General features: G+C 35.1%; 1 protein-coding gene across 9 annotated transcripts in view; it reads right to left on the minus strand.

Annotated features, from left to right (window-relative positions):
• The window catches only part of LOC126766111 (uncharacterized), a 132,863-nt gene that overhangs the window by 20,049 nt on the left and 99,815 nt on the right, over positions 1-12,999 (minus strand). The gene's annotated exons all lie outside the window — the stretch shown is intronic.

Genomic DNA, 12,999 nt, shown 5'->3' on the forward strand with positions numbered 1-12,999 from the left:
GTACTTAGTGCAAGCACAATTCTCAAGTGGTGAACACAATGACTGCGACAGACTGCAGCAGCACGACAGTAAACAGAAAATGGCGTTGTGCATCTTACTACATGAACGTTCGTAAGAAGGCAGCAACATAACAATGGCCGGCATGTACACAAGACAACACAGCTGTCCATTTTGCATGTGCACAATATCGTCGTGGCCATACTAATACCTTTCACTTCAATGAAATTTTAATATTTTGTTCAAAGTGAAATTTTTTATGCAAAAAATAAGTAAATAGGTCAATATTTTTGCTTTAAATTATCAATTGTTATTACAAATGATATAATAGAGCTATAATAGAGCTATTTTATGCTTTTGTTTGTAAAATAACGTCAAGTTTGATAGAGCTGTGAATAATTTTACATTTTACATATTAGTGGCATCACCACTCTACCTCCTCTTTCTATCTTCCATTCTACTGTCAACTCTACTGTCGCCCTACTGCCGTTGGCAAATATAGGAAATATTCAAGTTAGCGGGAACGACAACTGTCGGCCTGCAGTCGTGTAGTCGTGCAGCTGTCAAAATAACAGTGCCCATAAGAACGTCTGTATTTTAATATTTGACAGATATAGTTTGCAGTCTGTCGCGCTCTATGTGTTCCGCACTTCACTCAAAACTAATTTGCATACACAATAATGTTACAGATTTTCATGCCTAATTATTTTGCAAAACCTAAACGTAGGCTATAATTAGCGATCTTACAGTCTTTTTCTTACGGGTTATTTCTTACGGTTTTGCCATCACTTTTTTTCAGTTAGGTCCCGCAGCAAAATCCCTATCTTCTCCAAGCCTGCCGTAAGGAACTTCGTTCCAATTACAATATAAATAAGTGTTATGAAAATATGGAAATCAATGGACCAACATTTTTAATGTACTTCTTAGTGGCTCCAGAATTATTAAGCTACTAACATATCTTGGCCCTGTAAGTACATACACTTCAAGTTTTCTTAAATTTTGCAAGGCTACCTTATTACAATCCAAGATAACTAACAACATAATGAACATAATACAAGCTAAACTATGTTTCTGTTAATATTATAGTACGCAATAGGTAAAAGAACAAAACAGACAAATTTTATATTTAGCACCCCTATTGCAAAAGGCAGATGGATTATAGTTGCAGGAAAACTTGCGTCGGATAAACGTTAACAACGACGAGTTTACATTTTTGGAAAGAATTGTTTAATGTATTCGCAAATATGCAGAAATCATAAAATGAACATAAAAAAATAAAAAAAATCTGATCATTAGAATTTAAAATAAATCAGATAAATACTTTTCACATTTTACGCTCTTGCAACTTGCAGGAATAACACCACATGATCGAAATCTAAGCAATTTTGTATATAAAATGATATATAATATTTAACTCATACACTAACCGACAAATTCGGCATAAGATTTGTTAGAAAAACGAAAAAAAATTATACGTAGTAGATAGGAGTTGGGGTAGTGTCGACCCGATTTTATCTATTAACTATTATCAAGCCACATACTTAAAAAAAATGTTAACTGGGTTTCATTAAGGTACCTCACATGCAATAACCGATCATATGGAGCAAAGTCAGCTGGATGTTCGAAAATCCTGGCATTAGTTATATAGGGCCTAGGTCAAGTTTTCGTCAAATTGTTTAAAACTGTAATTTGGCATACTTTAAATAAAATATTACTTAATAGTTAAATTAATTATCAAATTATATAATTATTAATTTTATCCCGTTATATTAATTGCTTCTTGATTTATGTACTTCAAATGGAATTTAAAATTGTGATACATGGGAAATATGCGTGGTTGTAGTTCACTTTACACAGTGATCTGGGAATATGAGAAAGAATTGTACGTACTAAATTTAGATGAAATTGGTTAGTCGGGTCTCGTGATATCTGATTTCACCAATAAGTGGGCGATGACAAGCCCATCGTCCAATTTTCACACCGGCTCACGTAAAGCTTTCTCATTTCGGAGTACAATTTTATGTCGTAATAACTTATTGATTAACAGCGCTTTTAGTCGTTTTTTTCTTACGATTTTATTCATTTTAACACTGTCGGTAATAGTTCTTATAAGATATGTGTTGGGCTAATTTGGTCTTTGAGCTTTAGTGGTTTAGAAGATATGTTTATTAAACTAATTAGAGCCCGCGGTGACGCCCACTTATTCAAAATATTTTGCCCACAGTTGCCTCTTGGTACTGAGACCTCCTGAGCAATACAGGTTTTTATCTTCATTTAATGCTCCTGAGCATTTATATATACAAAACCCTACATCAGTCACGCTTTGCTTAAGTTGATACGCACAACCCTTAGTTGAACAAAATTATTATACGCTGTAGAAACAGGTAGCGAGAGTATAAAAAGTTTAGATTACGCACTAAATTATCAATTAATAAAACTAGTTGCTTTTGTCCGATTGATGATGAATCTTCAACGGTTGTTAAGGGGCTATACCAGAGTGACGCATGAAAAATTAGGCGATTTTCGTGAATTTTTATAAGAGAAAGTACGCGATTGAATATTTCGAACTTCTTTGAACGTAATAAGGTATATTTTCAACTACATTTTAAGATTCTGTTTTACAAATGTTGAAAAATAACGGAGTTATGGGCTGTCTTCGGAGGTGCCAAAAAAAAAAAAGTGCCCCAACTGCTGGCACGATTCCGGCCGAATGAGTTGCTGAAACAAACAAATTTTAAAAGTTTATTAAACTCAAAGATATTTCCTATACAATGACCTACGATCTTTGAAAAATATCAATAATTAACAAAATGGCGTAACTTTGAAAAAAATCGTTTTGTAGGTAAAAAATTGTCGTTTTTTTAATGCCATATTGACAAATTTCAACCAATCAAAAAGATGTATTCAAAAATACTCAGTTTTAATTTGAAGTCGATCGGTCAATTTCTCCTTGAGTTATGATGCCAGAAATTTTGAAAAATGTCGTTTCGAGAAAAACGCGTTTAAAGATTCACTTATATATGTTTGCACCTCCGAGCGGTCGCTCTTTAGAACGCTGCCATCCAAAAACTATTCAAGATACGACCTTCCCGATTTCACAGGATATTTATGGAAATATAAGCTATCGAAAAAACAAATAAAAATAATTTTTTTTTTTGAAAGTGTCACACTGGTATAGCCCCTTAATGATCACCACAAGGAACTTCGTTTGGAACGGTATCAACATACACAGCCATTACTTTTAAAATGAGGTACTATGTTTTTGTTTTGTTAACTGCTGTCTGGTTAAGTCGAACCCTTATTTAGTTATGCTGGGAACTTCTCTTTACAAAACTTAATAGGGGTATTCTCTTGCTCTTGCAAAACCCTTGCACGGTGCAAGAATTGCATATATTTCCTCTTGGTGCACCGGCACAACAACAAATACACGCAGAAAATTATTTTCAATGGCTGTAAAATATGTCAGACCAAAACCCATGTATATTTGCGTGCAATGTCACGCAAAAATATAATTGCAACCCTATTTTAGCAGTCATTTTACATAAAGACATATTACGTCGTAAAATTTGAGGAAGATAAGTTTTAAATGGATTTTATAATTTCTATTTAAATTATAAAGATTTGTTACAGTTTTCTTTTTGTTAAAAATGTATGCAAAAGGTGCGTCAATTCACAATAGCCATGCATAATAGTCATTAACAATAAATTGACCGAATCACCCGTTCATATATTAGTAGATTCTGCAAAGGGTGCTCTCGTACTCTTGTATATTTCGGTATAGTATTTTTGCAATCTGCAATCTTGCAAGAGCAAGAGAATACCCCTAATAACTTAGTGGCAAAACAAACTTATTTTAAATTTTCATTTTCTCATGTTTGTGACTACGCTTGAGCGTGGACGTAAATATTTAAAGGTAATTTACTTAATAGTAAATTTAATACTACTTTAATAGAATACAGAAAACTGAAAACAAGTGTTCATACTTGTATTTGTCTTAATTTTATCTTAATACTCATCGAAAAAATCTGTAATTTTGGTTTGTTTACATATGTCAAAATGATGTTTCTCGCTTTGCCAAGTACTTTTTTTTTTGGGAAAAACCTTGCTATTGTGAATGAAAAAAGACGATGAACTGAGAATGCCTCTAGTTCAATATACAAGCTATGATAGCTTATGAGAAGCCAGCATAATTATGTTGGCTAAGTCTTCCCTTCAAAATAAGCTAATAGCTTAATTTGCTGGTCAAATAAAACACGCCTATTATCTCAAAGAACACAAAAAAATGTTTTTCGCGAAAAAAAGTTTAATGTTCATTTTGAATAGAATGACCCATACGAAAATGGCGATTGTCGAGTCAATTGCCTAGGGTAGATAATCGATATCCTCGTAATGAAAATTTTGGTATACTGTTGCCGAACAACAGTATACTATAGAGGTGTACATACAAAATATTAAATGGAACATATAGAATGCAATATTGAAAAAATAAAAATTACATTACCTACACTACTAATAAAATTATAATTTATTTTCATTTAAAGTATGTATCAGCATAGTTTTCGTAACGGCAACTGAATATACTTATGTCAGATATCAGAATAAGCAATATATACATAGCATAACAACATAACTTAAAACTAAGATTTCGTGCAAATATCATGTGCAAAACAATAGTGAGCATCATATACCAAATTTCATAGGCTTTTATGATGACAATATGTATAAGTACGTAAATTAGCAAGAAGAACGATGTTATTGTAATAAATTCTAACATTGTTATATTATATTGGATTAAAATTATTACTTACACATCCCATAGCGATTTTACCTTAATACCTTTTTAAAAAATAGTTAATTGAATCGAAGTTAAACTGTTAATGTATTCTGTAATGTGCATTATTACATTGACGTATACAAGTGCGAATTACGATTAACGTTAATTGAATCGAAGTTAAACTGTTAATATTCTGTAATGTGCTATTACATTGACGTATACAATGCGATTAACGCATAAGTTTCACTAAAATTTTGTTGTACATAATATTTAATTTGTAACACCATATTACTTTTATAGTATCCGACAAAATTGTAGCTAAAAGTTTTTCGCACGCAGTGAAGATTAAAATCAAGTGCGAATTACACAATAATCCAAATTAATTGAATGAATGCCGAAAACAAACAGAAAATATATTAGAACATTGCAGAATATGTACTAGGTAGTCTTAGCTCACTAATTCGTGTAATATGTTCCAATAAAAATATTTATAAAACATATGCATTTTTGAAAGTTCTTATCAGAATATTAAATGCGCATGCCAACAAATTTCATGGAATTCCTAAGTGCTTTGTCCGAGAAAATTGACTATTCGGGAAATACGCAGAGTTGTATCTCTTGAAAAGATTTATCCGCGCTTAACCGCTTCCCAAATAACAGTTTAGAAAAACAATATGCAACATGGGCGAGTGGGATGCAAATATCCAATAATTTTCTGAAAAAATATTGCAGTGCATTTTCAAACGAACACACATATCTTTCTGGAAATCTATTTTATGATCGGATGAGACAAAATATTGTATTTTTGGAATGAAAGGAAAACAGATGGAGCGGCGAAAAACTGGTACGGCCCTTGAAGCACGAAAGCTTTCTTCAACCGTAAAGCGTGGGAAGGGTGGAGGTTAATTGTGGTATATGACAGCAAGTGAAGCTGGTGGCATAGAGTTTATCGACAATATAGTGAATCAATTTGATAATCTCAATATTATAAAAATCAAGTGCTGACAAATTAATGTTGCCAAAGGTTTTTGGTTCTTACAGGAGACTTTTTCTACCTAGTGTATATAAAGTGACACGTAACGCTTTGTCCAGCTGAACCGATTTTAGTAAAATTTAACACAATCTGTTCAGTTTGATCCAACTTAATTAAAAGTATACTTCGCAGGTTAATTATGCTAAAAGTTAACACATTCTTAAACTAGAAGATCCCGCTCACGCTTAAGTTATATTATATTATTTTTCAAGACGAATAAATACACGTTTCCAAGACACAATCAGAACCGTCAACGGTTACGATCAAAATGAGATGACGGATCGATTGTAAGGCGATATGTGATATAAAATAGCGTCTTGCTTTACCTATAATTTACGTACGATATAGAGTTTGTTTGGTGCATTTGGAGGAGAAGAGGGTGCGTCCCATTCATCGAATGCAATGAATCGACGGTGATTTTGCTAAAAAAAAAAAACAAAAAAAATAAAAAATAAAAAAAAAAATAAAAAAAAAAAAAAAAAAAATAAAAAAAAAAATATAAAAAAATATAAAAAAATTAAAAAAAAAATAAAAAAATAAAAAAAGACATAAATAAAAACATTAATCAAATACACAATACAAATAAAAAATAAACAAATAAAAAATTTAAAATGAAAAAAAAAAAAATAATAAATAAAATAAAAAACGTTTTTTAGGAGCTTCCGGAGGTATAACTGAAAATACATTGCGAATTTTGACGTCTTTCCGTGCAATGGTTCACACGTTCTGCGAGTACATAATGAAAAATCGTTTACCGTTTCATTTTAATACAATATATAAGACACAAAAATATATTTCTAAACATGTGTTCAAAATTCAAAAATTAATTATACTACCTATAATTTCAAGTAAAATTCCAATTGATAAATTTATGATTTTTCCACTGACAAATATTTGTGTGAATCATTTTCAAAATTAAATCTCAGGTACAATCCCTTGGATTCTTACACCCAGAATAAAGTGTTCGCCTTTCTTCGTAAATAATATTTTCACTGCATTTGAATAACTTATTATAATGGTATTTAATGTACATACATATATTATTATTACAGTAGCTGGACATACTAATTCCATAATAGTAGTAGAGTTAGTGAATTTAGGCCCGAAAATGTATACCTAACAATTAAGATTGCGGTAAAATCGAGAGTGGCCAAACATTTTATACTATCGAAATTTTCTATGGTCGAAGCTAGGAAAATACTTTCCGGTATTGGCACAATTCTACATTAAACAAATGAGGCTCGTTTTCACACATTTTAAACACAAGGACAAAGTTATTGAAGACAGATACAGTCAAGAGGAAGTTCGAAAATCTACTTATTAGGAGAATGGGCACTAAGATAATTAATCCGATATTATCTTTTATGGCAGATGACATATTATTTACAAAAGAGATGATCTTTGACTTTCATTAAGTAACCTCATATATTAAACATATTTTCGGTAAAAACCCAGCCATTGGGACAGAGATTCATATATTTGATTTCTTTGGACTTGAAAAGTTATAGTCCATATTTCCATTTTCACACTGTAGCACAAGACTGGAAATCAACAACTATCTTATAGCCCTGACAGACGACAGCGCTAATATGCATTAGCGGTCTTAATTTACATTTACTTGCTTTTAGCTGAATTTACTAAATTTGAGTAGGCAACACTGCCCAAAAATGGCTAGTTTCTGCTATTGTTTGCCAGATGTCGCTTGAAGTCTGCCGCCTTGTTTGTGTTTACAGCTTCAGAGGTAAACAGTTTTTATATTGCTAATTAAATTATGTGCAAGTATATTAACAAAAACAATTTTTAATATTTTTATATGGCAGCAAATAAACAACGCACAGTTTGCTATCCATTTTTCAAATATTCTTACCTATTTCGCACACTTTTATTTAACTTTTTTTTTAATAAATGAACAAATTTCACTATCAGCTGTCTAAATGCACGAGCCTGCCGTCTGTCACCATAAAATTTCAATGCGCATTAGTGTTGCTTGAGACGCATTAATTTTACTCGTCTGCCAGGGTTATTACGCTACGACTAGATTTAGTCAGGTCATATTGGTCCTGTAGTTCCCGAGATATAGGATTGCATCCAAAGTTAAGCAGTACCCATTCTTCAATTTTGATTTCGGCTCCTAGCAAGCCGTTCCGTACCGTGACGTATTACATGATGGTATGTACAATTTCATAGAGCTATCGAAGTTCTGGATCCCTTTTACGAGTTTCAACACAACTATATTCTGGTTGAAATGTTTTAAACCTTGAATCTACAACTGAAGATTCCAAGCGAATCCAGGTCCTTTTCCACATGGTCCTTCTAACGGAGTGGAGGTCTTCCTCTTCCTTTGCTTCCCCCGGCGGGTACTGCGTCGAATACTTTCAGAGCTAGAGAGTTTTCGTCCATTCGGACGGCATGACCTAGCCAGCGTAGCCGCTGTCTTTTAATTCGCTGAACTATATCAATGTCGTAAATCTCATACAGCTCATCGTTCCATCGAATGCAATATTCGTCGTATCAAATGCGCAAACCGTAAATCTTTCGCAGAACTTTTCTCTCGAAAACTCTCAACGTCGACTCATCAGTTGATGTCATCGTCCAAGCCTCTGCACCATATAGCAGGACGGGAATTATGAGCGACTTATAGAGTTTGGTTTTTGTTCGTCGAGGGAGGACTTTACTTCTCAATTTCCTACTTAGTCCGAAGTAGCAGCTATTGGCAAGAGATATTCTGCGTTGGATTTCGATGCTGACGTTGTTGTGGTGTTGATGCTGGTTCCAAGATAGACGAAATTATCTACGACTTCGAAGATATGACTGTCAACAGTGACGTGGGAGCATAGTCCCGAGTGCGACGACTGTTTGTTTGATGACAGGAGATATTTCGTCTTGCCCTCGTTCACCCATTTGCTTCGCCGCCTTATCCATTCTGGAGAAAGCAGAACTAACGGCATCATCATCAGCTTACGCCAGCAGTTTTACACTCTTGAAGAGGATGGTACCTTCTGTTTCGTTCTGCAGCTCGAAATAATACTGTGCCCAAAAAAAAAGGTGACATTGTATTTATTTTGAAAATTCTTTATTTATTCTTCCAAATCAATTTCATCCCCTTCAAAGTAATCCCCTCCCGGTGCAATGTACTTATGCCAACGGGTTTTTCAAATTTTCGAAACACTGCTTGTAGTCACTTTCCGGGATGGCATTCAGTTCCGTCTTCGCTGCGGCTTGAATCTCCTCTATCGTATAAAAACGGTGTCCCCGGAGCGGTCTTTTGAGCTTGGTGAGCAGCCAGAAGTTGCACGGCGCCAGATCAAGTGAATACGATGGTTGCGGAACGATATGGGTTAACTTTTGGCAAAATGATCACGAATTCCGAGGGCAGTATGGGATGGTGCATTATCGTGGTGTAAAAACCAAGAATTGTCTTTCCACAATTCCGGCCTTTTTAGGCGGATAGCGTTACGCAAACGATGCATAACGTTGAAATAATATTTCTTGTTGACTGTTTGACCGGTTGGAAAGAGTTCATAATGCACAACACCACGAAAATCGAAGAAAACAGTCAACACAACCTTGATTTTTGAGCGACTTTGGCGCGATTTTTTTGGTCTCGGCTCTCTTTTGGCACGATATTCGCTCGATTGATCGGTTGTTTCGGGTTCGTAAGCATAGATCCAAGTCTCATCGCCAGTTATAATGCGTTTCATGACAACCTGGTAGTCGGTGAGCAGCGTTTCACACACTTCAACGCGACGCCTTTTTTCCAAAAAATTCAATGTTTTCGGTACCAGTCGAGATTTCATGCGCTTATGGCCCAAAACATCCTTCAAAATGGTATTGGCTGAGCCTTTCGATATGCCAACTTCATCAGCAAAGTCTCTAATTGTTAATCGACGGTTTTTCAACACCAAATCTTTGATTTGTTCACCGTGAGCTTCGTCGGTTGAGGTTGATGGTCGCCCTGGCGCTCTTCGTTTTCGACACGTTCACGGCCGGCGTGGAACTCACTATACCACTTGTAAACATTTTTTTAGACATAGCCTCATCCCCAAAGGCTTTCTGCACCATCCTCAACGTATCTGCAGCAGAAAATTGATTCCGTAAAGAAAATTTAATGCAAATTCTTTGCTCAACAAATTTCGACATCGCAAAAAACGAAAAACTCACTTTTAGCAGCTCACAAAACGACACGTATCTCAAACACTAATGAATATTTTGACATGAAATTTGACATAAATGTGACTGACAGTACTACCAACCTAAAAACAAATAATTCTCCAAATCCTTCGACGCGCGCAGTTTAAATTCAGATGTCACCTTATTTTGTGGGCACAGTATATAGCTCGGCCGGCTATTCATCGGCCCCGCAGCTATTCGAATTTATGGTCGGGCAATGGAACATTTGATTCATCGTCATTGATTGGGGAATCGGGTTTGCCTTCTCCTGGCATTATGCTCCTTCATAATTTTAGTATGCTCTGGGTATCGGTTACTAGATCATCTCTGGGGGTTCTACAAGAGTATGTTCCGCTCTAGAAACCTTCTGTTAGTCGCCGCATTTTTTCGTAGAATTTTCGAGCACTTCCTCTGCCGGCCTGCTTGTGAAGCTCGTCATACTCACGCATTTTGGCCTTTCATTTTTTCTGTCTGCAAATGCGTCTAGCTTCCCTCTTCAACTTTTGGTATCTATCCCATCCCGCACGTGTTGTGGTCGATCGTAACGTTGCGAAGTTGGCAGTCTGTTTTCTCTCCGATGCGACACGGCAGCACAAGAAGGTAAAAAAAATTGTTGAGCTCGTAAAATGAAATCCCGAAGCTAGACAAGACAAGCTACAATTTAAAAACATTAGAATAAAATGAAGGGTTCACGGGTAGAATTTCAGATACAAAGATTGGAATACAATCTACTACTTTTTTAATCATTGGCACACAGCACACAATTAAACTTTTGTAACAAACATAGTAGATACGTAGGTTGCTATATATATTTCTGGCCTAATAATGTGAATAAGGCCTAATAATGGGAATAGTTGTCGATTGCTGTGTTGTTACGGGCTCATACGCATAGATCCATGATTCGTCACCTGTAACGATCTTATAAACGTCTTTTGAAGCACCGCGATCGTAGTTTTTCAGCATTTCTTTACACCAATCCACACGAGCCTTTTTTTGAGCGATTGGCAAATTGTGCGGGATCTAACGAGAACAAACCTTTTTTACGGCCAGGTGTTCATGCAATATCGAATGTATGCTGGTGGGAGAAATGCATAGGCATGCCTCTATCTGAAGGTATGTCACATGACGGTCTTGCATTATCAGTTCACGTACGGCATCGATGTTTTCTGGCACAGCGGCTGTTTTTGGACGACCTTCACGGAATTCGTCTTTGAGCGAGCGTCGGCCACGGTTGAATTCGTTGTACCAGTTTTTCACAGTGCTATAGGATGGTGCTTCATAGCCATACAAAGATTTTAGTTCATCGATGCACTCTTGTCGTGATAATCCACGTCGAAAGTTGTGAAAAATGATCGCACGAAAATGTTCACGAGTTAATTCCATTTTTTGGTCGAGATGAATTTTTTAATTCCCTGTAAATAAAACAATTCACGATTAAATGACAAAACGTTCTGAGTGATGTTATGCTAAAAAATGTCAAACTTTCCAATGGAAATGTCAGATTGCACCTAGCAACACTTAGTGTTGCCCTAGGCCAAAATATATATAGCAGCCCTCGTACCATACATCGGTATCTGCCATAAACATTTTTAAAAGCCATTTAGTTGCTAATAAAACTTTGGCTTATAGCCCTGACAGACGACAGCGCTAATATGCATTAGCGGGCTTAAGTTACATTTATTTGCGCATTTGACCTATGTGAATGCAAGTTTGTAATGCAAAAGAATTTCGTGCATTTGGCTGTATTTAGTAGGCAACATTGGTTAAAAATTACAGATTTTTGCTATTGTTTGACAGATGTCGGTTGAAATCTGCCGCCCTGTTTGTGTTTACAGCTTCAGAGGTAAACAGTTTTTATATTGCTAATTAAATTATGTGCAAGTATATTAACAAAAACACATTTTAATATTTTTAGATGGCGGAAAATAAACAACGCACAGTTTGCTATCAATTTTTCCAATATTCTTAACTTTTTCGAACACTATTGTTTCACTTTTTTTTAAATAAATGAACAAATTCCACTATCAGCTGTCTAAATGCACAAGTCTGCCGTCTGTCACCATAAAATGGCAATGCGCATTAGCGTTGCTTACGGCGCATTAATTTTGCTCGTCTGTCAGGGCTATTAGAACGTTCGAATTGATTTAAGTGAACACGAAGGATTTTTCTTATCTGTATATCAGTTTTTGGCCTCGACATTTTTGTCATCGTAATATAAATGAAAACTAATTTCTATAGTAATGAATCACTTTTTGTGAGCAAAAACTAAATTTAATTGTTTTGATATTTGTTAAAAAATTTTCATCTGTTTATTTATCTGCCAAATCTTCACTTCGACTTAAACTTCGACTGAGAATAGTTCAAAGTCGTAATATTAAAATTTATCTGAAATTGAACTGGTTCACCGAAACAGGGATATCAGTAAATTTCAACGTAACCATTACATGGGGAGTTAGCGTGAAATGATAATCTCACCCATTTTGTTAACGTATGAAGCTAGAAAATCTTCCTGTCACTGAGTCCTGCTAATATAGCTTTGGTGGTTTTTCAGATATGTACATTAAACATATTGAAGTTTGGAGGCACGCCCACTTTTGAAAGTTTTAAATGAGCGAAGCCCATTTATACATAGCTTACTTGTAACAAATTACGGTTTCGTATGTTATTATATGGCAAGAAATCTATTTGGTATGTCGAGGTCGATTCTGCATAAGTAGGAGTTTTTATGTGTTAATAGCTCCACTGCAAATGCTGGTGAGTGTGTATCTGAAGTGAGTTGTGTCATCAATCGTCGACGTAATCACAGAAAAACATCTTGTTTTTGTTGCTGTTATTGTTGAAGCGGCAGTGTTTTGCCGAATTGTCAGTCCATGACTGGATAAAAAACAATCCGGCTCCATTCAGGTTACGTAGATTAAACTGTCGTGGTTTCCTTTTGAGCACATACCATCGATTCCATTGTCGTCAGTATTGAAATTACTTCTAATTGTTGAGAATATTTCAAAATGTTGAAATGAAACAGTAA

This window comes from Bactrocera neohumeralis, unplaced genomic scaffold (assembly GCF_024586455.1).
Source record: "Bactrocera neohumeralis isolate Rockhampton unplaced genomic scaffold, APGP_CSIRO_Bneo_wtdbg2-racon-allhic-juicebox.fasta_v2 cluster11, whole genome shotgun sequence".
Lineage (NCBI taxonomy): Eukaryota > Metazoa > Arthropoda > Insecta > Diptera > Tephritidae > Bactrocera > Bactrocera neohumeralis.